The sequence below is a fragment of the Triturus cristatus genome, chromosome 7 (genome assembly GCF_964204655.1).
Source record: "Triturus cristatus chromosome 7, aTriCri1.1, whole genome shotgun sequence".
NCBI lineage: Eukaryota > Metazoa > Chordata > Amphibia > Caudata > Salamandridae > Triturus > Triturus cristatus.
Genome location: NC_140590.1, coordinates 1280333702 through 1280360112, shown reverse-complemented (window position 1 = coordinate 1280360112; position 26411 = coordinate 1280333702).

Genomic DNA, 26411 nt, shown 5'->3' with positions numbered 1-26411 from the left:
TAGGACTGGCCAGTGTGTGATGTTTGTCTGGACATACACTCAAGGCGCAGTGAGCCAGTTAGGGTGGGCATGTTTTCAGTATTACCTATGCTGCATGTGCCTCTAGTTCCTGGATATGGTCCCTGCTCATCCCTATTTCCTGCCACGCTGTGTGGTGCAGATGCAGTGCTGGATTGTCCCCAGGGCCTTGCTCCTCAGTCAAAATTCCATTTCATCTCATTTGCTATTGTGTCATGCTCTCCATAGTTTTTCAGTGGCATGGTGGGTTACACAACTGTGTCTTGCATGCCCTACATATGTACCTTGTGTTGTAGATGTAACTCTTCTTTTGTTTCAGGCTATGCACTGTAACCTATGTAGATTGGACTCATGTGACATATGTATACAGGTGTATGATTAATTGCTGTCTCTTCACCCTGCCCACAGCATTCTCGGGGGACACGGAGGGAGACATGGGCACAGACGGAGCAGAGGGACCGAGCACCAGGGCCAGCGGTGACTTTGTGGCTGGCACATCGAGTGGGACTGAGGCGGAGGAGAGTGAAGCCGGGGACCTGTCGACTGGCACAACAGAGTATGAAGCTGACGGGTCCGAGGATGATCTCTCCGAGTGGGCGGAGGCTGCACCACCATCTGACAGCGGCATAACATCTCGCCCCGCCCCCTCCATTGCCATCAGCCGCCTCCCACTTGCTCGTGTCCCTTCCCAGCGTGCCCAGTCACCGCATGTCTCCTTCCTGCCAGGCACCGCACCCCCTGCCCCTGTCTCCACTGCTGCCGCCAATGCCGAGTCTGTCGACATCCAGCGGCAGTTGCAGATTGGTCAGGCTGCGATCCTTAATGTCCTCCATGGCCACAGCCAGGTCCTCAACAACATGGAGGCATACTTGGAGGGCATTCACTCATCGCAGGCTGACCAACGCAGCTTGCTGAGGTCGATAGACTCGACACTGACTGCAGCAGTGGGTCTCCTGCAGCGCTTCATCCAACCCCCTACCCCTGCCCCATCCACACTTCCCACTCCCATGCCTGTCCCACGTACACCCAGACGTCAGCATGCACACACTACGACGGACACAGGCACCACACCAGCAGGGAAGGTCACCCGCACACCTCCTGGCATGCACACACAGGGTGAAGTAGGCACACCCACTGGGTGGGGGGTCAAACGTAAGACACGCAGCCAGAGTGGGAGTCCGCATTCCACCAAATCCACTCCCTCCAAATCCCCTCCCCTCAGCTCTCCTGGCCACATATCACACAAAGACTCCTTCATGGCCGCTCTGTCCCTGAGCCCCACAGTGACACCACCCCGCAAGCGGTCAAGGGAGTCCCCGGTCAGGGTGGTTGAGTCCCCCCCCTGTCTACACCCTCCCCCAGTGGCGCTGCGACCCATCCCTCTGACCCCCCCCCCCCCTCCTTGGGGCCTGTGGTTCCTTCGGGTGCAGGGGATTCCCTGGAGGACCTTGCTAAGGTGTGCAGCGAGATCCTGGCCTCCGCCTTTGGCCCTGCCCCACCCCCTGTGGTGGAGTCCTCCATCCCTGCACCCACGACGCCTACCCTTCGCCCTCATGTCCCTGCGGTGTCTGGTCCTTCCCCCCCACATGATGCCCTCACCCCTGTGGAAGACGACGGTATGTAACTGTGCAGGCAAGCTAGGGGACACGCATCCCACTGTGTCCCCCATCCAGCTGTGACTTCTGGACTGCCCTATGGGCTTTGTAAATATTGAACTTCCTACAAACAAGATTTTTTGGATCATGCTGAATAAAGCAATTTATTTTTTTCCCTTGGAACACTACTGCTTTGCTGGTATTGCTGTTGGTGGGGCTGCTACATGGTTGTGGGTGGTGTTCATGTGTTGGGTGTGTGGGAAATGTAGTAGTGTGCTGCTCATAGGGGGGACCCTGGGATCTGTGTGCCATCACACGGTGTTAGCTAGGTTTCTCTGTTCATGTAAGCAGTTGCTGCATGGTGAAATTGTCCCAAGGTGTATTCCTTCCTCTGTGTACCCTGACATCTTACCTGCAGGGTGTTCCCAAAATTTAGCGCTGAGCTGTGTGTACATTAGCTGGGTGTGTGACGGACTCCTTCAACTTTGCACATGCATGCTGAGCAATGTCTCCACCTGCATCATTCGTGGCATCCTTGGTAGTCATTGTACTTGTATATGTGGACTATTGACATGACTTCATGTGGACATGTTTTCTTTTCGGCCCTATGCATGCGTATACTCCCAGCCTCGCACACATGTGGTACATGTACTGCAGGGTCTTTGTGCACCTGACTGACATTTGTGGGCATGGTATCTGTGGCTACTCCACCCTTTGCGTTCCATGGGCACTGCTGGGAGTGTTAGGCACCCACCCCTCCTGTCTCGGGGCACTGCTGGGAGGACTCTGCACACACCCCTCCTGTCTCTGGGCACTGCTGGGAGGACTCTGCACACACCCCTCCTGTCTCTGGGCACTGCTGGGAGGACTCTGCACACACCCCTCCTGTCTCTGGGCACTGCTGGGAGGACTCTGCACACACCCCTCCTGTCTCTGGGCACTGCTGGGAGGACTCTGCACACACCCCTCCTGTCTCTGGGCACTGCTGGGAGGACTCTGCACACACCCCTCCTGTCTCTGGGCACTGCTGGGAGGACTCTGCACCCACCCCTCTCATGTCTGGGCACTGCTGGGGGGACTCTCCGCACACACCCCTCCTGTCTCTGGGCACTGCTGGGAGGACTCTGCACCCACCCCTCATGTCTGGGCACTGCTGGGGGGACTCTGCACACACCCCTCCTGTCTCTGGGCACTGCTGGGAGGACTCTGCACACACCCCTCCCGTCTCTGGGCACTGCTGGAGGACTCTGCACACACCCCTCCTGTCTCTGGGCACTGCTGGGAGGACTCTGCACACACCCCTCCTGTCTCTGGGCACTGCTGGGAGGACTCTGCACACACCCCTCCTGTCTCTGGGCACTGCTGGGAGGACTCTGCACCCACCCCTCTCATGTCTGGGCACTGCTGGGGGGACTCTGCACACACCCCTCCTCTCTCTGGGCACTGCTGGAAGGACTCTGCACCCACCCCTCTCATGTCTGGGCACTGCTGGGGGGACTCTGCACACACCCCTCCTGTCTCTGGGCACTGCTGGGAGGACTCTGCACACACCCCTCCTGTCTCTGGGCACTGCTGGGAGGACTCTGCACCCACCCCTCTCATGTCTGGGCACTGCTGGGGGGACTCTGCACACACCCCTCCTGTCTCTGAGCACTGCTGGGAGGACTCTGCACACACCCCTCCTGTCTCTGGGCACTGCTGGGAGGACTCTGCACACACCCCTCCTGTCTCTGGGCACTGCTGTGGGGACTCTACACACACCCCTCCTGTCTCTGGGCACTGCTGGGAGGACTCTGCACACACCCCTCCTATTTCACAATATGTACGCTCCATGCATACGCGGGTGAGGGTACGGGTCGTACTTACACTGTTGGGGTGGGGGGTACGCTCCATGCATACGCGGGTGGGGGTACGTGTTGTACTTACACTGTTGGGGTGGGGGGTACGCTCCATGCATACGCGGGTGAGGGTACGGGTCGTACTTACACTGTTGGGGTGGGGGGTACGCTCCATGCATACGCGGGTGGGGGTACGTGTCGTACTTACACTGTTGGGGTGGGGGGTACGCTCCATGCATACGCGGGTGGGGGTACGTGTCGTACTTACACTGTTGGGGTGGGGGTTACGCTCCATGCAAACGCGGGTGGGGGTACGTGTCGTACTTACACTGTTGGAGTGGGGGTACGCTCCATGCATACGCGGGTGGGGGTACGTGTCGTACTTACACTGTTGGCATGGGGGTACGCTCCATGCATACGTGGGTGAGGGTACGGCTCGTACTTGCACTGTTGGGGGGGTACGCTCCATACGTACGCGGGTGTGGGTACGTGTCGTACTTACACTGTTGGGGTGGGGGGTATGCTCCATGCATACGCGGGTGGGGGTACGTGTCGTACTTACACTGTTGGGGTGGGGGGTACGCTCCATGCATACGCGGGTGGGGGTACGTGTCGTACTTACACTGTTGGGGTGGGGGGTACGCTCCATGCATACGTGGGTGGGGGTACGTGTCGTACTTACACTGTTGGCATGGGGGGTACGCTCCATGCATACGCGGGTGAGGGTACGGCTCATACTTACACTGTTGGGGGGGTACGCTCCATACGTACGCGGGTGTGGGTACATGTCATACGTACACTGTTGGCATGGGGGTACGCTCCATGCATACGCGGGTGTGGGTACGTGTCGTACGTACACTGTTGGGGGGGTACGCTCCATACGTACGCGGGTGAGGGTACGGGTCGTACTTACACTGTTGGGTAGGGGGTACGCTCCATGCGTACGCGGGTGGGGGTACGGTCCGTACATATCCGTACCCACGCTGTGGAATGCTTGTGCGGGCCGTCCCCAGGCCTTTGCCACGTGGGTACGAGCCGTCCCGCCATTGTTGGGGTGACGTAGGTGTGGGCATGGTACGACTCGTACCCACGCTCTTAAGGCGTGGGTACGGGGTCGTACCTGTATGGTTGTGTTGCCGGTTCGCGTCATCAAGAACTTCCGTTGTGGCGGTCGCTGGCTTAGCTGGACACGCCCCCACAGCCTCGTAGTGACCAAGGCCTGAGGGTCAGATATGTCCAGGGCATGTGTGCTGTGTGACTTTGGTGGGGGTTTTGTGGCCTGCCCTGGTCCTGCCACCCCCACCCCCTTTCCCCCCTCCCTTTGTTGTTCTGACCTTCTGCGGCGTCTGCGTCCGAACCTGTAGAGGAGGTCGACTGCTATGAGGGCCGGGATGACACGTAGGTTCGGGTCCATGTCTGTCCGTCGCGTACAGGTACTCCTTGTTCGCGTCGTCCTGTCTGTCCGTCGTGTACAGGTACGCCTTGTTCGCGTCGTCCTGATTTCCCGGCAGTTTTTGGCAGCCGGAAAGTATTCACCGTGCGGGATGACGTCGGTGCAAATCGTAATTCCTGGTTCGTGAATGGCAGGCTGCGTGCGTCCCGACGTCACGTCGGCGCTTTCCTGGATCACATTTGTATGTTTATTTTCGTCGGTCGGGGTTTTGTACGATTCGTACGGAAATGGTATTTCCGTGCGAATCGTACTTCCATGTTTGTATATTTTTACGACCGGATACGCGTCGGACCGAGAATATGCTCCGTCCCACGGTTCGTACCCGGTTTTTACAGGATCGTGATCGGCACCTGTGTCTCTACCAGATACATCGTTACCTAAGGTAAGTGACTTGTTCTTTATTCCTATCCTTGCCCAACTGGGCTCTGCTTTGGGAACTCTTAAGGGTTATTTTTTTGTCCATCCGCTTTTTTGTGGTTGCCAAACCAACCTTCTCACTTTAAGTCTACTATTGTAAATGGGTTCTTGAAAAGGTCTGGGTCATTTGTTTCTACCCACGCCCTTTGTCATGCCACAGTGGGACCTTCATTTGGTCCTCACTTTTCTTGTGTGCGCTCCCTTCGAGCCTTTACACAACTATCCCCTACGGCTGCTTACCATTAAGACAGCCTTTCTGGTGGTGATGACATCTGCCCGGAGGGTGAGCAAGTTACAGCACCATCATGCAAGCCTCCTTATATGATGACTTTTGCAGATAAATTGGTGCTTCGGTTCTTCTAAAGGTGGTGACCCAATTACATCTAGGCCAATCTATCACGCTGCCCACCTTCTTTGCCCTTCTGCATCCCTCTAAAGAAAATAATTGTCTCCACTGTCTGGACCCAAAAGAGCGTTGTCGTTCTACCTTGACCTCACATAGGAGTTCCAGGTGGACAACCAACTCTTTGTGGGGTACGTGGGAGCTAAGCAAGGTCGAAATGCAGAAAAGGACAATTTCTCGCTGGGTCGTTCTTTGCATAAAGATCTTCTACACTTTGGCTAAGAAGCCGCCCTCTGAGGGATTAAGAGCCCTTTCCAATTGGGGAAAGGCTGCGACTACGGCCTTGGCTTGGGTGTCCTAGTCATGGACATCTGTCAGGCGGCAACGTGGGTGTCTCTGCACATGCTTGCCAAGCACTACTGCATGAACAGTCAGGTCCGCAGGGGCAGGCTTTTTGCCCATGCGATCCTGCAGGACTTTCTAGTGTGAGGAATTTATACGCAGCCCACTGCCTGGAGGGTATGGCTTGGGTATCTATTCTAAGGTAAGGAGTCTGCAGCTAGAAGTGTCTATCAGATAAACAAGTTACTTACATTTGGTAAAGCATTATCTGGTACAAACAATATCTAGCTGCATTCGTTAGGGCTAGGGTTACTCCCTTTTTCAGAGCCCTAGTTTTGGCACACACTTATGTGAGTTACTTCATGGCTCTGTGCTTCTGGCGTGGAAAAGTACTGATGTCCACACGCCTTGGTGGTGCCCATATAGGTGACCGTGATGCCATAACCGATGCAAACCACATCACGTGGAGCCGAATGGAGCCACCCAATGGCGAGTGCAAGGCGTATTGCTCGTGCAAAATTTTCGGTACCTAGCCTGACGCCTGGGAAATTCTAAGGTAAGGCATCTGCAGCTAGGTATTGTTTCTTCCAGATAATGTGTTACCGGATGTAAGATACTTGTTCATTATGCCCCAGTGGGACCTAAATCTGGTTCTTAGTTTTCTGATTTGCTTTCCCTATACCCCACTCCACAACTGCCCCCTCCCCCGACTTCTCCTGTTCTTTTTGAGATTGTCACCCCTAGTGGGACGGGTATGCCCAGATGTGGATCCTGTGCTCTCCATGCCACTGGTGTCAAGCTAGCCTGGCTGATGAGGGGTGATACCCCAAAACCGGTTCCAGGATGCTTGTTTCTACGGTCCATGGAGAACCTGGTCTGGCAGATCAGGCTGGACTGTTTCCATGGGGAAAAGGGTCAAGACTGATGTACATATGATTGGGTTTAAACTGGAATGGCATGGGGAGCAAAACAATGATGGATTTAGGCCCAGATCTCTGTAGTGAGGTGAATTTCGACATCGTTCAGCATTCTGTCTAACTATTGTACTTTTTACATCACTCTGACTTCTCACCATCAAAACGGCCTTCTTAGTGGCAGTAACATCTGCCCGGAGGGTCAGGGAGCTATAGGCACACTCTGCGCACCCGTCATTCCTCACTTTTTTCCCTGACAAACTGGTTCTTTGAACTAGTGCATCTTTTCCTACTGAAAGTGGTTACTTCTTTTCTTGTAGGCCAATCCATCACTCTGCCAACATTTTACGCTCCGCCTCACCCTTCTAAAGAAGAGGAGACACAACACGACACGACTCATAAGAGTGTTTTCCTTCTACTTTGATGGCACTTGTGAGTTCTGGGTATACGCTCAACTCTTTGTTGGGTATGTCCGAGCCAAGAAAGGGAAGGTAGTGCTGAAGTGGGTGAACTCCCTATGGCTGGTTCTCTGCATCAAAATCTGCCAAACACTGGCTAAAAAGCAACCCCTGGAGGGTTTGCACCCTCATTCTACCAGAGCCAAAGCTGTGAACACTGCGTTGGCTTTTGGAATTTGTGTACTGGAAACTAGGATGGCGCCAATATAGGCACCGCATATGTAATTTCCAATGTGGATGATGATGCCACACGAAGCCAAATGATTGCACCTACCACGCACAGGGGTACTACTCACCAAAAGTTTCTGCATCCAGTCTCACACCTGGGGAATATTCTAAAGTCAGATCGTAGATCGTCTCTACCAGGTAAGGTGTTACCAAAGGTAAGTAACTTGTTCTTAAGTGACTCCTAGTCCCCCTACTATCCATTTATTCGCATTGCCTGCTTCTCATGCTTTTCTCTCCCCTAAAAATGTGCCTATCCAAGCCTTTACTCTGCTTCTTATACTGACTTTGTCAGCACTTCTTGAGTACCTGTAATGTAGCAACAGAAGTAATGTAAATATATTTGTGATATATCTTTTTATGTATTTTTTCACCAAATCTAATTAACTGAAATTACCTTGTAATTTCCCACTCCCCCTTTAGCTCAAGTATTTTATGCTACTACTTACACTCTGGCTTTAAGCCATGTGCGTCAATTCCACTGGCCATTTGTAGTTCCTGATCCACATAACCTCTACATCTCCATTTGGGGAGCTTGCATCCTGTAAAATTGAACGATTTGTAATCTGTGATCATTACTAGGTCCTGTCAGACCTGCCTGATGTGGATGCAGATGAAAGGAGGTATTTCTCTTGAAAGACACTGGATTTCATCTTTCAAAAGTGAAGCGAATGTAGTTGCTCAGCACCTGGGCCGGGGTCCTGAGCAACGTTTTGCCACTAAGGCCATGAGGTTCTAGTTCCATGTAGAGGTTACCATCGCTGGTCCTGCACAAGTGGTAGTGCCAGAGTATGGTACGCAGCAGTCTGTTTTCACTAAGTTGTGGTCGAAACCCGGTTCAGAACCAGGGAGATTTAAGTAGAGTACCTGCCTAAGCACGGCGACCCTAGGTAGCTGCTGCAAAACTGAAATGAGTCGCTCTATCTGTCCATGGTGTTACTGACATGTTGCAACAGGAAGTTGAGCATATTTCTCGCCAGGCTGTGGGTCAGGTGATGGTGCCTGTTCATGCAGTGATTACATAGGGGTAGGGGTTTTAGCACCACAGAGAGGAGCCTAGCTACGCATGTGGCCATAGTCTGTTACATTTGCTGCCTGACAAGACCTATCCAGCTGCTGCCTCCACCTCCTCTGTGGTTGATCTTACCTCCCCTTCAGTGAAGAGGCCTATTTAGAATGTGAATTTGGCTGAGTGAGCCAGTGAGAAGCCCTGTCACTGGGAGAAGTGAGAGGCCTACCTCCCACAGTGCTTTGACACACTTTCTCCCTGTAGGAGAGTGGCATCGACTGCATAGTTGCCCCCAACTTTTTGCTTATGTTTTGACTGTTTTCTGACTCTAGCCAGGCTGTGGCCCTGCTATCCAGGACCCCAGCCTATCTGCTTCCTCTCTAAACTAATGTGAGTACCCTAGGTACATACCAATTGGATACTGAGGATACCCTATCAGCCCCTTGTAGATGGTACCCAGGGCATGGGTCCCTCAGAGGCCTACCAGGGGCTGCAGCACTTATTGTGCCACCCCTGGGACAGCCATACAAACTGACACCACCAGACCACTACTGTAGTCTGGGTAAGGTGGTGCTGACACCCCTTACAGGCATATAGGTATCCTGTATCCCACCTAAATACAACACATATATCCTCCTAGGTCCCCCCTAAGTCAGGCCTTGCTAATCCTACAAGGCAGGGTCCTGAGATATGTGTGAGGGGGAACCCCTACCTGAGTAGGCCCCTCTGCAACCTTCGTTAAAACTATTGCTGGGTGGCGGAGCTTAGCTCGCAGCGACGATGGCTGCTTGAGCCCGGAGCTCCGGCGAGCGGCAAAACAATCCTTTAATTATCCGGCCCCACGTGCCTTACAACGGAGACCAAATTGTGCTGCTGACCGACGAACCTGGTGTGCAACCTCCAGATGTGGTTTGGGCGCGAGGCTTGGCCGAGGGCGCAAAGTGGAGATTGACAACTCTGGAGGAGGAGCTGGGCCGCAGATCCCCGGCCTCGGGTACGTGCACGGGCCGCCTAGCGTCGCCGTGTGTGCGGGCTATGGGACTGCGCGGAGGCGGCCCGCCCGGGTTGGCCCTCGCTCATGCTGACTGCGCCAAAGAGGGAAATGCAGAGGTGCGGCCTGAAGTGCGGCCCCTGGTTGGGGGTACCAGCGGAGGACCGGATCTTTGTGCCGGGATCCCACGCCACACGCAGCGGCCCGCGCCGCGAAAGGCAGGCTGAATGCTTCTGCGATCGCCATACATAGGCGAGCGATCGGGATTTCCGGAGCGGCGGACCAAAGCTGATTAGAGTTAGGGGGCGATACTACGAGGTGCGGCGAACTTGTGGCATGGGACACCCGTCCACCGGCTGCGTGGCCCCGTGACGACAGGATTGGCAGGAGCTGCGACCCTCAGGCGGAGTGTACTGGCCAGGAGGGGTTGCTGAGGGTAGTCCGACCCTGCCGCTGAAGAGGGGTACAGTGGCCTCGTTAGGGGGCTCAGCTGGGCATCTGACCGCAGTGTGGCGAGACAGCCAAGTGGAGGCCTGGAGCGCGAACAGCGGCTTGCGCCTTGGGGCAGTGTACAGTGTGAAGGCCAAGAAATGGTGGTGCGCAACGGTGGATGGTAAAGCATACGGAGCGGGGGTGATTCTGAGAGGCGACCTTCGCACGCGAGACTTGTGATTAACTACCACCTCGGCTCTTCGTATGATGGAAAGGTGGTGGGACAGTGCAGAGAGCCGCGGGGAGGAGCGGTGGGCCTGATCTTGGCAGCTGGGCCTCCACGTCGGCGGAGGGCACTACTGAGGGCGCTGAGACCGCGCAGATCGGAGCCGTGCCCCGTGTGGCGAGCGTGGCCGGAGAGGGAGCAAGCACGCTCATGTGTGTGAGGAGCCGCACGAGGTGGAATAACTGGCTGCATAACGAGGAGTGAAGAGTGTAGCCACGCGGTGGCAAGACCCACAATGGGTAAAACCGAAAAGTCCCAGTCGAAATTAACATTTGAACAACGGCGCCCCAGAACCCAGACCCCGACGGAGGGGGCGGCCGGGGGCGCTTCTGTGCCCCCGGAGGAAGAACAGGATATTCGGGGCCTGCTGCTGTCCATGGAGAGAGGATTGCAGAGCGGTATCACCTCCCTCGGCGCTAAGATAGACGCCCTATCGTACAGGATGGACCGTATGGGAGAGCGCATTGATAAGCATGCGGAGCGCCTGGACCAGTCAGAACAACGCATATCGGAGGTAGAAGGGGCTCAGACATCGCTGGACTCGGACCAAAAGAAACTTGGACGTCTAATGCAGGCACTACAGGACAAAACAGAAGACCTTGAGGCTCGTACCCATCGGTGCAACTTGCGCATAACCGGCCTGCCAGAGACGACGCCAACGGGCAGAATGGAGTGCTTTATAGAAACGCTACTTGTGGAACTGCTCGGTAAAGAGGTGTTTTCGGGGATGTTTGTAGTGGAGAGAGCGCACAGATCCCTAGGCCCCAGGCCTCCACCGGGAGCGCCGCCTCGACCGATTATAGCAAAACTACTGAACTATCGGGACAGAGACGCGGCCCTGCGAGTGGCTCGGGAGAAGAAAACTTTGGTATACGAAGGGTCGACCATCTCACTCTACCCGGACTTCACTGCCAGAGTTCAGGAGGCGAGGCGTCAGTTCGCTCCAGCCAAAAAACAACTGCGTGAGTTGGGCCTGGACTACGCGATGTTGTACCCGGCCAAGCTGCGAGTCAATAGACAGGGCAAATCGCACATCTTCATTGACCCTAAGACACTGCAGAAAGTGCTGAAAGACTGGAGTAAGGAGCACAGACGGAGTCCGGAGCAGCAACTGCAGGGGGGAGCTACAGACGGCGGTATGGACGAACAAGACTGACCCTGAATGGCAGGCAAGAAAGGGACGTATTGTATGATTACTGAGTAGCTTTGAGTGGGAGGTGGAGGGAGGGAGGGAATGGCTATGGTTAGCTGAGTTGGGAAAAATGGACTGCCGCACATTTATAGCCTGTGGTGCTAAGTGACTGCTGAGTGTTCACAAGCGGGGTTTGGCGAGGTGAACCCTCGCGTAGCGATCAAGAACTGACGGGTGGGCCATCCAGTTCTGTATACTGGACAGGGCGCGGGAGCCTCCCTGGCTGTCTGGGAATTAAGGATGGCTGGAGTGGTATAACCTGGCGCAACCAAGGAAAGGCGTGGGGGTACATATTCGCTTGCCGCACCGGGGGGTTGCCAATGGGTGCCAGGTATTAACCCGCTATACTTTAAGAACTGAGCGACCTCCGCCCGCGAGTGAATTCCACAACTTAGGGGGGGTCAACTTGTTGGGGGTAGGGTGGTGGGAGGAGTAGGTTGTCCCTATACGGGATGCTGCAAGGCCAAGTTGGGGGGGGTCTGCTGTGGGAGGGGGGGAGGGTCACATAGGTCGAGTTAGGAGGTTGTACTGTCAGGGTGCTTTGCATTGCGCACTTCGGCGCGTTAGCCTATTGCGACACACAGTAGCATACGATGTGCGCTTCAGAGAGAATGGCGTTACCTAACAACATAGATACAACAGGACAGCTCGGCGCTCTTAGAGTGCTGACATAGAATGCCAGGGGCCTGCATGACCATCGAAAGCTGCGCAAAGTCCTTCACTACATTAAGCGGCACGATATAGATGTGGCTCTCTTACAGGAAACACATCTCCCTAATAATAGCCCCATGCTGCGCACAAGAGGGTTGTTGGGTAATGTACACGCAGCCGGTTTCACCACTCACTCTAGGGGGGTGCTGACCTGGGTCAATCCTAGGACGAACTTCAGATCGCATTTACTGGCTGTGGATGGCGCGGGCAGGTTTGTGCTCTCGCGTATCCAGAGTAGAGGGCTGGACTTATTGTTGGTCAAAACGTGTGGCCCGAACTATGACTGTCTGGAATTTTACACAGCGCTGGCGAACACAGTGAGGGGAAGCGGGGTGCAGCACGTGATGTGGGGAGGTGACTTTAATGTGGTCATGAACCCAGAACTAGATAGATCTGGAGGCCCAGCTGGGACGCAGTCGGCTGCAGCTCAAGTTCTAGAGCGGGAAATGCTTTGTTTGGGTCTGGCGGATGTGTGGAGAACTCTTAATCCGGAGCAGGGGGGGTTTACTCACTACTCGGCGTATCACAACTTGCATACGCGTATAGATTATTGGTTGGCGTCAACGTCTCTCCTGGTGCGGGTGCGGGCATGCCAGGTGTTGCCGCGCACCCTGTCAGATCACTCACCGGTATTGCTGCTTTTGGCAGTGCCCAGAAAATCCGCTCCGCCGTTTTTATGGCGGTTCCCCCCATATTCGCTGCTGGACCCCCTTTTTAAAGAAGAGCTGGCTGAAAATATCGAGTTGTTCTTTGACACTAATGTGGGTTCCGTGGACAGTTTTCAGACGATCTGGGAAACATTCAAGGTTTATATTAGGGGGTGGCAATGGCCAAACACTCTGGGGTGCTGCGGGATATCCGTCAAAGACTTGCGACATTGGAGCGCAGGCTGGGGGACCTGGAAACTAGGCAGCGCTTGGGGACGTCGGCAGACGTTGCAGTGGAGATGAAGGTTCTCCTGGCTGAATACCATGAGGCAGCGGATGCGGAGATGCTGCATTTGGGGAAGTATGCCACAGCCAGAGTATATGGGGAAGGCGATAGGCCCGGTTCTGTGCTAGCTAATATACTAAAAGCCCGCAGGAGCAGAACTGAGATTAGATCGGAGGAGGGTGTGCTATTAACGGAAGAGGAGGATATCGCCGAGCGCTTTCAGTCGTATTATACTAACCTTTATGCCTCCCAACAGACCGATATGGAAGAGAGCATCCGGGATTATTTGGATTATATTAAGCTGCCATTCCTCACAAATGAGCATAGGGAATTTCTGGCCCTCTCCATCGAGAAGGATGAGATATTGGAGGCGCTGGCGGGCATGAAGGCGAATAGCGCCCCAGGGGCGGATGGTCTCACAGTGGCTTTTTACAGAGCATTCATTGATCAACTACTCCCACACATATCAACTCTATTTGATGATATGTGCGTAACGGGACACATGCCGCCATCCATGAGAGAGGCTATCTTGGTGGCGATTCCCAAACCGGGTAAGTCACCAGAGGAATGCAGCTCTTATAGGCCATTGTCCCTGCTAAATGTGGATACCAAGCTGTATGCGAAGGTCTTGGCCACACGCTTGGCTCTGCTCACATCGGAGCTGGTCGCCCCGGAGCAGGCGGGGTTCGTGCCCAGCAGAAACCTCACGTACAATCTGAGGATGGTGTTTGGTACTATGCAGCATGTCCGCCGGGACACGCGTGCTCTGGCAGTCTTCCTGGACATGGAGAAAGCTTTTGATTCGGTAGAATGGCTGTTCATGCGACAGGTTTTGGAAAGGATGGGGTTGGGCCCGGTCTTTTTACAACTAATAGGAGTGCTGTATAGGGGACCTACTGCGAGGATACGTCTGGGCAACCAGGTTACGGAGGCTATACCCATTTCGAGGGGGACACAACAGGGTTGTCCCCTGTCGCCTATATTATATGCCCTGGTAGCGGAGCCCCTGGCTTGCGCCCTCCGAGAATACCACAGTCTCAGAGGAATTAATTTCCCTACTTATAAGATAGTGGTCTCCACGTATGCAGACGATACCCTGTTATACGTCAGGGACCCGGAGAATAACTTAGCCCCGGTACTACGAGAGGTGGTTCACTTTGGGGCGCTTTCAGGCTTGAGAGTTAACTGGAATAAGTCCATAGCTTTCCCGCTGACTCCGATTACTACCCCATTTGAGATGGAGTACCCGCTCCAGTGGTCGAACGATTCGGTCCGATACCTGGGAATCCAACTGCATATGGACTCGGAGGTAGTGCTCTCCGAAAACTACGGGAAAGCCATCAGCAAATTCGAAGATGATGTAGAAACCTGGATCAAACTACCCCTCTCGTTGTTGGGTCGAGTGTCCATTATGAAAATGGTAGTACTGCCCAGATTCCTATTCTTGTTTGTCAACATCCCAATGGTGCTGTTGCGTGCCTTCTTTGCTAGACTGACTGGGTCCTTGCTGCGACTGGCTTGGACGGGTAGGCAGGTGCGCGTTAGCTGGCGCGTCTTGACGTTGCCCTGCCACTTGGGCGGCCTGGGGGCACCTGACCTGGAATTGTACTACAGGGTTGCGCAGGAAGCTCAGGTTCACAGCTGGATACGCGGTGATGACGCCGTCCCATACTTAAAGCTTGAGAAATTGTTTGCGGCACCGCTCCCCGCTGTTATATTTGAGGCGCCGGACCGTCGGACTGGGTTCTTAGATTCACTGAACTCGACCCGGCACGCATGGAATAATATATTACAGCAAAGGGCAGGGGCATTATTATACTCACCAGCAATGCCACTTGACTGGGCAGTCTGGCTGTCCCCCTGCAGGGATGAGGGGGTGGTTCGATCCCTCCGTGCTCTGGGTATACGCATGATGGGGGATCTGTTTGCAGATGGTGTTGCTAAGACATGGGAGGAGGTTTCGGCCTCGGCACACAATTGCAGCGTTACCAATTCCATAGGGTGCGACATGCATGGAGGCAGCTCCTGGGGGATGATATGGCTGAACCTCCGGAGGTCCAGGAGTTGACCTTCATTATTAAGCACAAAAGTCCCCACAAGCTAATCTCTAAGTTATACAATACTGCGATGTCGCAGAGGTCGCAGGAATACACGATAGCTAGATTAGCCTGGCAGAGAGACCTTGACATTGCAATAGACGACGCTATGTGGGTATACTGCTGTTCGGGGATTCGACGAATATCTTTGCATGGCAGACACAGGTTGATCCATTTCAAATTCATAAATAGAGTATATTACACACCGGAGAGGCTGCATCGGTATGGCCTACGGGAAGGGTCTGAATGTGAGAGATGCAGCCACCCTGTGGCTGACTTTATGCATCTAGCGTGGCACTGTCCTGGTATGCGCAATTTTTGGGAGGCGATCTTTAAGCAGATATCTAAAGTAGCAGAATTAGATTTAACTCCTGACCCTGCGGTGGCCCTGCTGGGGCACTCCAGAGAGCTGCCCAGGGCGGTGCGACGGCTGGTTGACATGGGAATGCTCATGGCTAAGCGTAGAGTAGCGCTTTGCTGGATGCGGGGCCCCGTGCCTACGGTGGCGTAGTGGACGCGTGATGTGCTTTATTGCTGTACGCAGACGGAGAGGTTCAGCGAGCTTCTCCCGACGCGCAGTAGACCAAAAAATGTTTGGGGGCTATATGTTGACTATCTTGGAAGGGGAGGAGAAGATGCGAGTAATGCAGTGGGGATGAACAACTCGGAAGTCCCGGGGCATGACGCTGAGGAAGAGTGCGAGGGTGGGGAGGGCACATAATTCAACCTCTGGTGCGCTTTGGTCTGGGAAAATGACAGGCATAGGTGACGCATCATGATGGGTGGGGCGTATTGACACTGGACGCAAAATAAACTCTAGGCAGGTTACTGACAGGACACCTCAATTGTTGGGAATGGGGGGGTGAAGTATCATTTGGGGGTTGAGTTTTTATTATTTTATAGTTTCTACTTTTGTTGTTTTTTACGGTAGTGGACGAAAGAAATGGATAAACCTTACCCCTGCTTGGGGCGTAGTCTAATGGTAATGGCATACAGGACAAAAACAAGGAAGGTATTTGTTGCCGCAACGTCTGTACACAGTGATGCCCAGCCTCCGGGATGTGGGATAAACTGGAAAGATATGTCATTATTTGCAACATGGCAGGCGGCCTCAGGGTTGTAGGCGCACAGCTATGTATGTCAATATATGTGGTCAGTTAAAAAAAAAAAAAAAAAACTATTGCTGGGTTGTTTGTAGTGTTGTAGTGCAGCCATACCATATACTCTTGACCGCATTATAAGAAATTGTGATAGCGTGGTAACTTGAGAGTGGCTGCACAGAACCATGTCATGTTTGGTGTCAAACATCGAGGAATCATACCCCCAATCCAGCCATGGGAGTGAGGGCATGATTCCCCCCTGCTAGAGGGGTGATATGGTAAAAGCGGCAGATTTTAGACACCAGCCACGGCAGCTGGACAATAGGGATCTTGTTGCAGGGAGGTGTTCCCACCTCCCCAGACAGACTATGTGGATTGGAACTGGGTGGGTGCACCATAGGATGTCTTTCAAACTTGCACGTAGGCTTCTCCAGTGCCTACTTCTGCATACACCGCCTCAAACCGGTTCAGGGGCATCCTGTCCCCTGCCCAGGCGGGAAAACACACAAAGGGGAGAGGGTGTAGCCACCTTTTCCCATCTGAACTCTCTTTGGTGGGCTCTGATTCAGAGACTCCCCTAATCTCTGGATAAAGGTGGGTGCAGGGTCCCCAGAGCCTCAGATTAATCTGGGACTTCAAATACTTGAACCTTCGAAGAGCTGCCGCACAGCTTAATGAAGAAATCTCCCTTGGGGTAAAGGAGTTACCCCCCTGCTTGGCAGGCACCTGAAACACTGCAAGTGACCCAGTTGGAACTCCGCTGCTCCTACGGACATCAAAGACTTCTACCTACCCGGAGGTGGGTTTCCAAGCATCCCAGAGGCCAGTGAGTGTGCACAGTAAAGCTCAGTACCGTGGACCCCGTGGGTGCCGAGATCCCCCAATACCCCAGGACACCGGCCACCTCTTGCACAGCACACGACCCCGACCAGTGGGGAAGTTGTGCTTTGGCCCATCATTGAGCCAACCTCTTAGCATTACTTGTGCCAAAGGACGACACTCCAGCCCGCTCCGGCGACCGTGGGCTCATCTTTACGCACTCCAAATTGCTGCCTCCAGCGGTCCCTTGTCTCTCAACTGGTGGGCCCTAGCAGAGGTCAATCTTTACTTTAAAGGGCTCTCCTGGTTGCTCCAGGCCTGCTCTACTGTCTCCTTGCTGGAGACCTCGCTCAGACCTCGTGGGTCTGCACCGTAGCCGTTTTGTGATCCTTGCGTGGGTTGCGGTTGCCAAGGCTTACTGGATCCAATCCGGACACTAACACCGCAGCAGCCTTCATACTTCGTGGGACAGTCGCCCTCCAGAAGCTGGCCTTCCTTGAAGCCTCCTGGACACCGTGGCTGCTGATCCAAGCTACCCGTCTTCAACCTGAAAACACCCGACATTGAAGGGCTCTTTCTCCTGAGCTCCCTGGTCACTGGCTAGTGACCCAGACTCTGTCCCCTCTGCTTTCAGGTCCTTACCTTCATGATCTACATCTTCAATCTGCACGACATCGACGCCAGCAGCAGTTCTTCACCTGTTTTCATTGAAAACGAGATCGCGACCCGACATCGAAAACGACCTATGCACCCGGCTTCCCTGGGGCAGGTAACAGTGGTACCTCTGTACTGTCATGGGTGTGGGCCCTCCAAAAGCTTAACTCTAAGCTCCTGAACTCGAACTCCTGCTAGAAGTGTCCAGATTCTTGTAATTTCCAACCGCCACATTTCCCATAGGGTTTAACAGGGATCCCGACTGTAGTTTAAGCACTGCACCTGACTCCCGTGGGTCCCCTTCCTCACTACCTTGGGTGGTTTTGTAAGGGGCCAGTGACCCTAAGTGCCCTAGGCACTGTCTGCAGTGGTTCTTATACCACTTTTTTAATATATGGTTTGGTCCCCCCCTGGGGCCCTGTGATTCCAGTGCTATTTATTGTTGTTTAAATGCTTTATTGAATTGTATCCTTACCTCCAGCCTCACAAGAGACTAGTGGGATTTGTTCTTAGAATAAATACATATATTTTGAATATATACCTGTGTGGACTACTCTTTCATTTGGTCATTCAAGAGGTTATCCATGGTAAAACAATAAGCTTAACACTCCTTCAAGACTTAACCTGAAGGCTGCTCTCCACAGCTACCACTAGGATAGCTTTCTTTAAAGGTTGTCTTTTAACCTATCACCTCAAGAGTCGAATTGGACTGGTGCAAGGTGTCCCCTATAACTAGTGGACAGCATATGCCAGGCCAACTTCTCACACTCCCTCAGACATAAAGAGGAAGTGAAAGAAGCATAGGCACTGGCCACAGCCAATCCCACTCATCCAGCATCACCAGTCTTGTGGAGAGGGTCCTTTGACACCAATGTGGTGAATGAGCCACTTTTGTGGTCTGACACCCTATGATGACCCTCAACCACCACCATTTTGTACTGACTTAAGTGTGTTATGTTACCTTAGCCTTAATGTAGGATGGGTTTGCATATGCCTGCTTTTCTTCTGTCTTTTAGTGGAATAGTCTTTCCAAGAATAGAAGGTATGGGATGTTGAGGTGCAGTCTTGTGGGTGGTGGTGCACACATGTGTTCAATGTTGTATACTGAGGGATTAAGTGTATAATGTTATTTGGGTTAGGTGAATTATGACTTTGACCTATTGGCTTTGACGTAGTCTAATGTCATTCTGCCTTCTGACTTTATCTTGCTTCAAACTTTTCTGTGTGCACAGTGGTGCTTGTAAGTTGTGTGGATGAGAATTATAGGTGCGGACTATTGCCTTTGACAGGGCCTCATGTCTGACTCTGCCTTGCTGCTGCGTGCACAGCCGTGCTTGCAAGTTGTTTGGGTTATTCACATTCAAGGTCTTGGTGTTTTCCTGAGCGATTGTTTTAGTTTAGTGTACGGTGGAAGGCCTTGTGAGAGCTTCGTCAAGACAGAGGCTGGAAGAAGTGCGAATGGAGGAAGAGACTTGAGAGCTCCTTACTGCCATGGAGATGCTTGCTTTGAACTTGGCCAGTTCTGGTAAAATTCCTCTGGCGGTGGGAGGAGGTCTTTCACGAATCTTCTAGTGTGTTTATAGCTGAGGGTTGCAGGCTGAGAAACTGGGAGTTTGGATTCCGAGCGAGGGCAGACGTGTCTATCTCGGATTGAACCCTGGCTTGCTGAGCTCTGATCCCCGGCTGTAATTCCCCCAGTCAGAAGTGGGCAGTGTATGCACCAGGTGATGTATTGAGTTGTGTGGTTCTTTGATCATTGGAGGCGTTTTCTTTGTGGTGTGGGAGGTGCACATCCAGAGTACTCCTCTGCTCTCTATATATGTATATCTTTCTGATCTCTTGCAGGACGTCCAGTGTACCTTATCTTATATCAGTTATTGCTTGTTTATTAATCAGTATTATAGTTTGCTCAGTTATTGATTCATGCCTTTAGATTATAAATTTGCTACATATATTTGAATCTTATGCATTTGGTATCTGAGATAGCCTTTGCTTAGAGAGTATTATGTAATAAACCCCAAACCTTATTCTAAAATTGATAGAGTCTGTGCATTTTGTTAAATAAAACCTATTTTCAAAAGGTGCTGTTTGTTTTGTGTTGCAGTCTTGCTGTGCCAGGGGTGGTAAGACATGCTCAAAAGTGTATAATATTCAAAGGTGTAGTAGTATATTTGCCTCCCAGGTGGGAGTGCAGGGATTGGGTGTGGCTTATTGGTGAGAAGCCACATTCAAAACACACCAAACTATTTCCTGGTGCAGGAGTATGCAACATCCACTTCCTCACCTCATATCCAGATCTTGGAGGGGTACCAGAGTCCCTGTTGCTTTCCCAGGCTCTGGTCTTTTTGAAGTCCCAGCCAGTACTTGGGCCCCATGTTCTCGAGAGTCCATCACTTTAATGTTCTTCTTTGCCAGTCAGTGGACTCTACAGTGAACAGATCTTGACATATCTGAACTTTTTGAACAATAGCACCTGTATTTGAAGTTGAATCAGGCAGATCTACTTGTCTCCGATCTAAGCAAAGCGCTTGCTAATAGGCTGACATACCTCCCCAGACTCCTGGCTTGCTCCAGTATGAAGCTGAAGGCTTCTCCGGCAGTGCTGCGCTTTCAATACATAAGATTCAGCTTCTGACATTAGAGGGTCAGCTGCTTTTTCCACCTCCCATCACTGTTCAAATTGGTGTGCCGGATGAAGCTGCCTCCTCTGGGCCACTTCCAGCAGAATCTCCAGGAGCCTCTGGTACATCTGTCTGCAACGCCACCTACTGCGAAGGCTACTTGTAAAGGACCCTGATGCATTGTAATGCGGGTATAAGCGTCGAACAGACGTTGTAGAATACTGTTTTGTGGAAACTCAAATATTTTTCAAAATAATGATCCATACAACAGCACTGAGACGGGTTACTGGCATCCTCAAGCTCATTCACCCAGCGAAGTGGTACCACTACATTCAATCAAGACCATCGCGGCGCTGTCTATAGATTTCTGCTGGTCTGCACTAACTGGGCATCTGTGCACATGTAGTAGCCTCAGCAAAGTTGGCTCTTGTCCAGAGTCCCCAACAGGCTTTGCCACTCTTAAAGAAGCCACATTCAGAGCCAGCTCGCTACCAGTCTCTGGACAACAAATATTTGCTCCAACTGACACCCTCTAAGAATCCACCGATCAGCCTTCAATGGAGACATTGGCTTCCCTGCATGGCAGTGTGAAGGCAAAATGTAATTGTGTAGCTAAACGTTTCATCAGACTGAGTCTCTCAGACATGCTACTGCCAGAACCATAATCACGAATTACACCCATAACAGGATTTCGACAAATATACCTGCTTTCGGCCAGACTACATGTGAGAATTCGAGCATGCTGTTGAACATATGGCAATCCGTGGCCTTGGATTCCTGCATATATATTTTTTGTGCTACTCTTGCTTCATAATCCACCATCTACTGCATAACTTAACAAGCTTTGGCAAAGCCTAGAGGTGTCGCCTAAGGGACCTACTGGCTTTGCTAATGATTTTTAGCTGTGCTCCACAGCATCAGTTGGAAAAAAAAAAAGAAAATCCTGCCACGTTTTACAGGTTACAACGATTGACACATAGTTACGGAGGACCACCCTTTCGGAGCTGCACCTAGACCGCCTAAAATGCTGATCGTACAATTCTTTTCTGTGTTAGTTGCAAAATATAAGGTCTTATTTTTATATACTGTTACTAGGCTACTTCTAGCAGATAACCACTTGAGTTAACTCTAGCACATCAATTCCCTACTTCTACAACCGATGTGGATAGGTTTCGCTACACACCCGGCTTTTTAACCAACAACACTGTGCACGCTGGGAATTGTAGGTTTGCTCTCTAATTTAAGGGATGTGGCCCCTCCTAACACAGGAACACAGGGAGATGATGGGCGGAGCACTGGAACTTTTCAGACACTCACCCCCAGTCACAGATCTGGGTTGAATCCATCATCGTTCTTTAGCTCGCTTCACTGCCTCAGTTCAGATCCAGCTATACATAGGGCCAGTAAACCACTATGACAAATATGAACAGTTTATAAGAGAAAGGGCTGAAGTAGCAGGTGCTGCTCCTCTGCTAAGGCAGAGGAGCGCTGCCCCACTGCTCTCAGAGCAGGAAAAATAAAATGATAATAACATAGTTGGTATTTTATTTTTTGTAGGTTCGGGCTGGGTTAGGGCGGTGCATGAGGCACAGGGGGGAGGAGTGGTTTGCACACTTGGTGTGCGTAACTGTTTGGCCAGCAGTCTTGGGCCAGCCAAACAGTCATGCGCACATTGCATGTTCCACACCAGGCTGTACGGCACAGACTGGTGAGGAGCATGCCCAGCCTTGCATTCCCTGTCTGAGTGTCGAACCATGGCTTAGGGGAGGGAGCCTGCTTGCTTCCTGGTGCGGGCCCCTGAGAGACGACGAGGGACGACTGAGGAAGCCACCAAGAGGTGTGTGTTTTTGTTGTTGTATTTTGTATCCCCCGGCCCCCTGCTTCTCCACTATCATTCCCTGCGAGCCCCCACTGAAAAGTAGTAAAGTAGTACACTTTTTTTAAAAAGTGGGGTAAACTTATCAAACAGCCCATAATGGGTCAACAATGTGAGATTTCAAGAATACTTATTTTATTTATTTGCCTTTGAATTTTGCTCATGCTGCTGTAACATCCTAAACAAACTTCACAGCGCTTGGTTTACAGCGGGAACTAGGAATTTGACAAGGGTACTGAAGAGACAACCAAATGCAAGGAATGACCCTTACTGCGTATTCTACAGCCACCATCCTTTCTGTAGATGGCAAGTATCTTTCCAAAACAGTAAAAACTTTAAGTGGTAGGATCACTTGTGTGGCAATGCAACACTTTTAGACTCTGGATGCCCTTTCCAGTCAGATTATTCTGGCAGTGTTTGTTAGTGAATATTGGTTTGTGCAAAGAATGATATGACAACAGTTATTGTAGTTGGTTAATGTGAAAATTACTGTATCTGAAAAAGAATGCTGAGGACCCTCTCTCCACTGGAGTGAATAGTCTACACTGCCTGACCAAGGAAGACATTTCTAGGCTTATCGTACTGTCCAAGTCTAGAGCTTCAATGCAGTACTTCGAATGCTAATAAGAGGCATGTTGGGATGGTGCTAGGGGCGAGTTAATAAGGTGGAAAAGTTTAGGAGAGTTCGGTCAGCTGCCGCTTGAAGGGTAGGGCTGTGAGAACACAGCTCTTGAATAAGCGCCTGCCGCAGAATTCAAGGTTTGTCACACAACCAGCAGATTTCAGAACATAAGTGGGTTACAGTTTAGCTGGTGGAAGGAGATAGGAAAGACCTGATGTAATGTTTATGCACACACACTTTAGCCTTTATGCTCCTATGGGAATCACTCCATATTTGGTCAAGGGACACACCGTAAATACCGGAGTACACGCCTTTTCGGTGAAAGGTTGACATGCTTCTGATAATTTAGAACCGATCTGGAAGCATGCAGATGTGGGAGTATCCAAGATGGCACCTGCTGTAAAAAGGCTCGTGGCGACAAGTCAAGTGGCCGCAACCGGTGCAGGATTGCAGTAAAAGGCCTTGAACTAAGAGAAGGGGAGCGCCGAACGTCAAAATATCATTTTGTCTTGTGAGCCAAAACTCTTTGTGCCTGAACTTGTAGTAGATTTGAGAAAAAAAGAGGAAGTGATAGACAATGAGATGGAGAATATAAGAGGGGGCGAATCAGAATATTTGGAAGAGAAACCAAACTGTGTGAGCAGCTGGAAGCCTACAAGAGCTAGCGTGGGGCACAGGACAATTGTGGCTCCATTCCTACATGTCATAAATACCCGATATATACATGTGCAATTAGTACTGCATATCCTAACAATATTAATGTAAAGTGCAGCACTTGACATCAATATTGAAGTGTATTCACTGTAGGATTGGAGATTCATTCATACACTGTGCCTCAACAGTATTAAATATATATACTTTCTAGAAATCTGATAAAAACCATACTTACACTATTAAAGCGTATTTATTTCAGATGCAAAAAGACTTATGTAATGTGCGCACTAATGTTTCATATTTGTATTTATAATGTATTTCTTAGTCACATTTCTATACATGTAATCAAGATTTTATCTGTATGTAACGTGTAAAATGAATCTAATGTACTGACAGTTTTATTTGTGTGGTTGAAAGTGCACACGTATACTGAATGTGCTCCATTGATTTAGTGCGCTAAGCATGTCATGATTGGGCCCATATTTCTTCCTGCATCAAATGCTGTTTTCCATTTTCTGCTTGTGTCTTTTCCTTGCAGGTACATTCACATGGTTTGTTAGTGTGAGAATAGAGGTAACACCATACTAGCGATAGAGAGAGCCTGAGAAGTCCTTGCCAAGAAACTGGAAGAGCCAAAATGTTAACTGAAAGTTTCCATTCAGCACTGTTTGCAACGCCTCACAGGTGACCAAGGACAATACCATTCCCATGTCTGGCCTGGGAGAAATCATCAGTGGTTGGCATTTTTTGCTCGCTCGCTGTCCTCAACGTCAAGTTGGCGTCCGCGAGAGAGCAGAATGACATCCCGGCAAGACTTTTTCCTCATTCGCGATCAGCAACATCAAGTTGCCGATCGCGAGCGTGGAAAATAAACCTCCCAGCGAGATTCTCAACGCAGGGAGGTCAGGTTTCTCATTGCGACCGCTCGCGATGAGAAACTACCAGTCCGCGTTGAGAAAGCTGCTGCTTGAGTAAAAGTCTACTAGTGCGGCAGAAAGCGACAGCTCGCACTGTGCAAGATGCCGTTTTCAATGATAGCACAGTACTGACAAGCAACCGGCACTGTGCAATCATCGCGAACAGCGTACTACGCAGTCCGCGTAGTGCTACGCGTATATCGCATAGTGCACTTCGCGTAGCTACGCGTAGCGCTACTACGCGAACTGCGCCCAGGGTTACTGATGATGTGAACAGAGGGGTGTTACTTGGAAGGGATCACTGACATAATATCGACTACAAAAATATAGACTTACAAAAATATCGATGCCAAAATATAGAATACCAAAATATCGACTCCCTATCTCCAAACAGGAAAGTACAAAAATATAGAATCCAAAATATCGTTGTAAATAATATAGTTAGTCAAAATATCAAATTTTTTAAATGTTTTAAAAGTAATGTAAAATTAATGAAATAATACATATAATTAACTGACACATACTTAAAAATACTTAAATAACATTAACATTAATAAATAATTAATGTAAGTAAAAAAATAATTAATACATATATATTAACGTAATATTTATTAAAAATATTCAATATTTTCTGCGTAGCATAGCGGGCGGGTAAAATTTACTATTACCACTCCAGTAAGTGCAATAGTAGGGAAAGCGTTGGATAGCGGGAGGGTAAAAATTACTATTCCCACTACAGAGAGTGCAACAGTAGGGAAAGCGTTGGATAGCGGGAGGGTAAAATTTACTATTCACACTCCAGTGAGTGCAACAGTAGGGAAAGCGTCGGATAGCGTAGGGGTAAAAATTACTATTCCCACTCCAGAGAGTGCAACAGTAGGGAAAGCATTGGATAGCGTAGGGATAAAAATTACTATTCCCACTCCAGAGAGTGCAACAGTAGGGAAAGCGTTGGATAGCGGGAGTGTCAAATTTACTATTCCCACTCCAGTGAGTGCAACAGTAGGGAAAGCGTTGGATAGCGGTAGGGTAAAAATGTACTATTCCCACTCCAGAGAATGCAACAGTAGGGAAAGCGTTGGATAGCGGGAGGGTAAAAATTACTATTCCCACTCCAGAGAATGCAACAGTACGGAAAGCGTTGGATAGCGGGAGGGAAAAAATTACTATTCCCACTCCAGAGAGTGCAATAATAGGGAAAGTATTGGATAGCGTAGGGGTAAAAATTACTATTCCCACTCCAGAGAGTTCAACAGTAGGGAAAGTGTTGGATAGCGGGAGAGTAAAATTTACTATTCCAACTCCAGTGAGTGCAACAGTAGGGAAAGCGTTGGATAGCGTAGGGGTAAAAATGACTATTCCCACTCCAGAGAGTGCAACAGTAGGGAAAGCGTTGGATAGCGGGAGGGTAAAAATTACTATTCCCACTCCAGAGAGTGCAACAGTAGGGAAAGCGTTGGATAGCGGGAGTTCAAAATTTACTATTCCCACTCCAGTGATTACAACAGTAGAGAAAACGTCTAATGGCGTAGGGGTAAAAATTACTATTCCCACTCCAAAGAGTGCAACAGTAGGGAAAGCGTTGGATAGCGTAGGGATAAAAATTACTATTCCCACTCCAGAGAGTGCAACAGTAGGGAAAGCGTTGGATAGCGGGAGGGTAAAATTTACTATTCCCACTCCAGTGAGTGCAACAGTAGGGAAAGCGTTGGATAGCGTAGGGGTAAAAATTACTATTCCCACTCCAGAGAGTGCAACAGTAGGGAAAGCATTGGATAGCGTAGGGATAAAAATTACTATTCCCACTCCACAGAGTGCAACAGTAGGGAAAGCATTGGATAGCGGTAGGGTAAAAATTACTATTCCCACTCCAGAGAGTGCAACAGTAGGGAAAG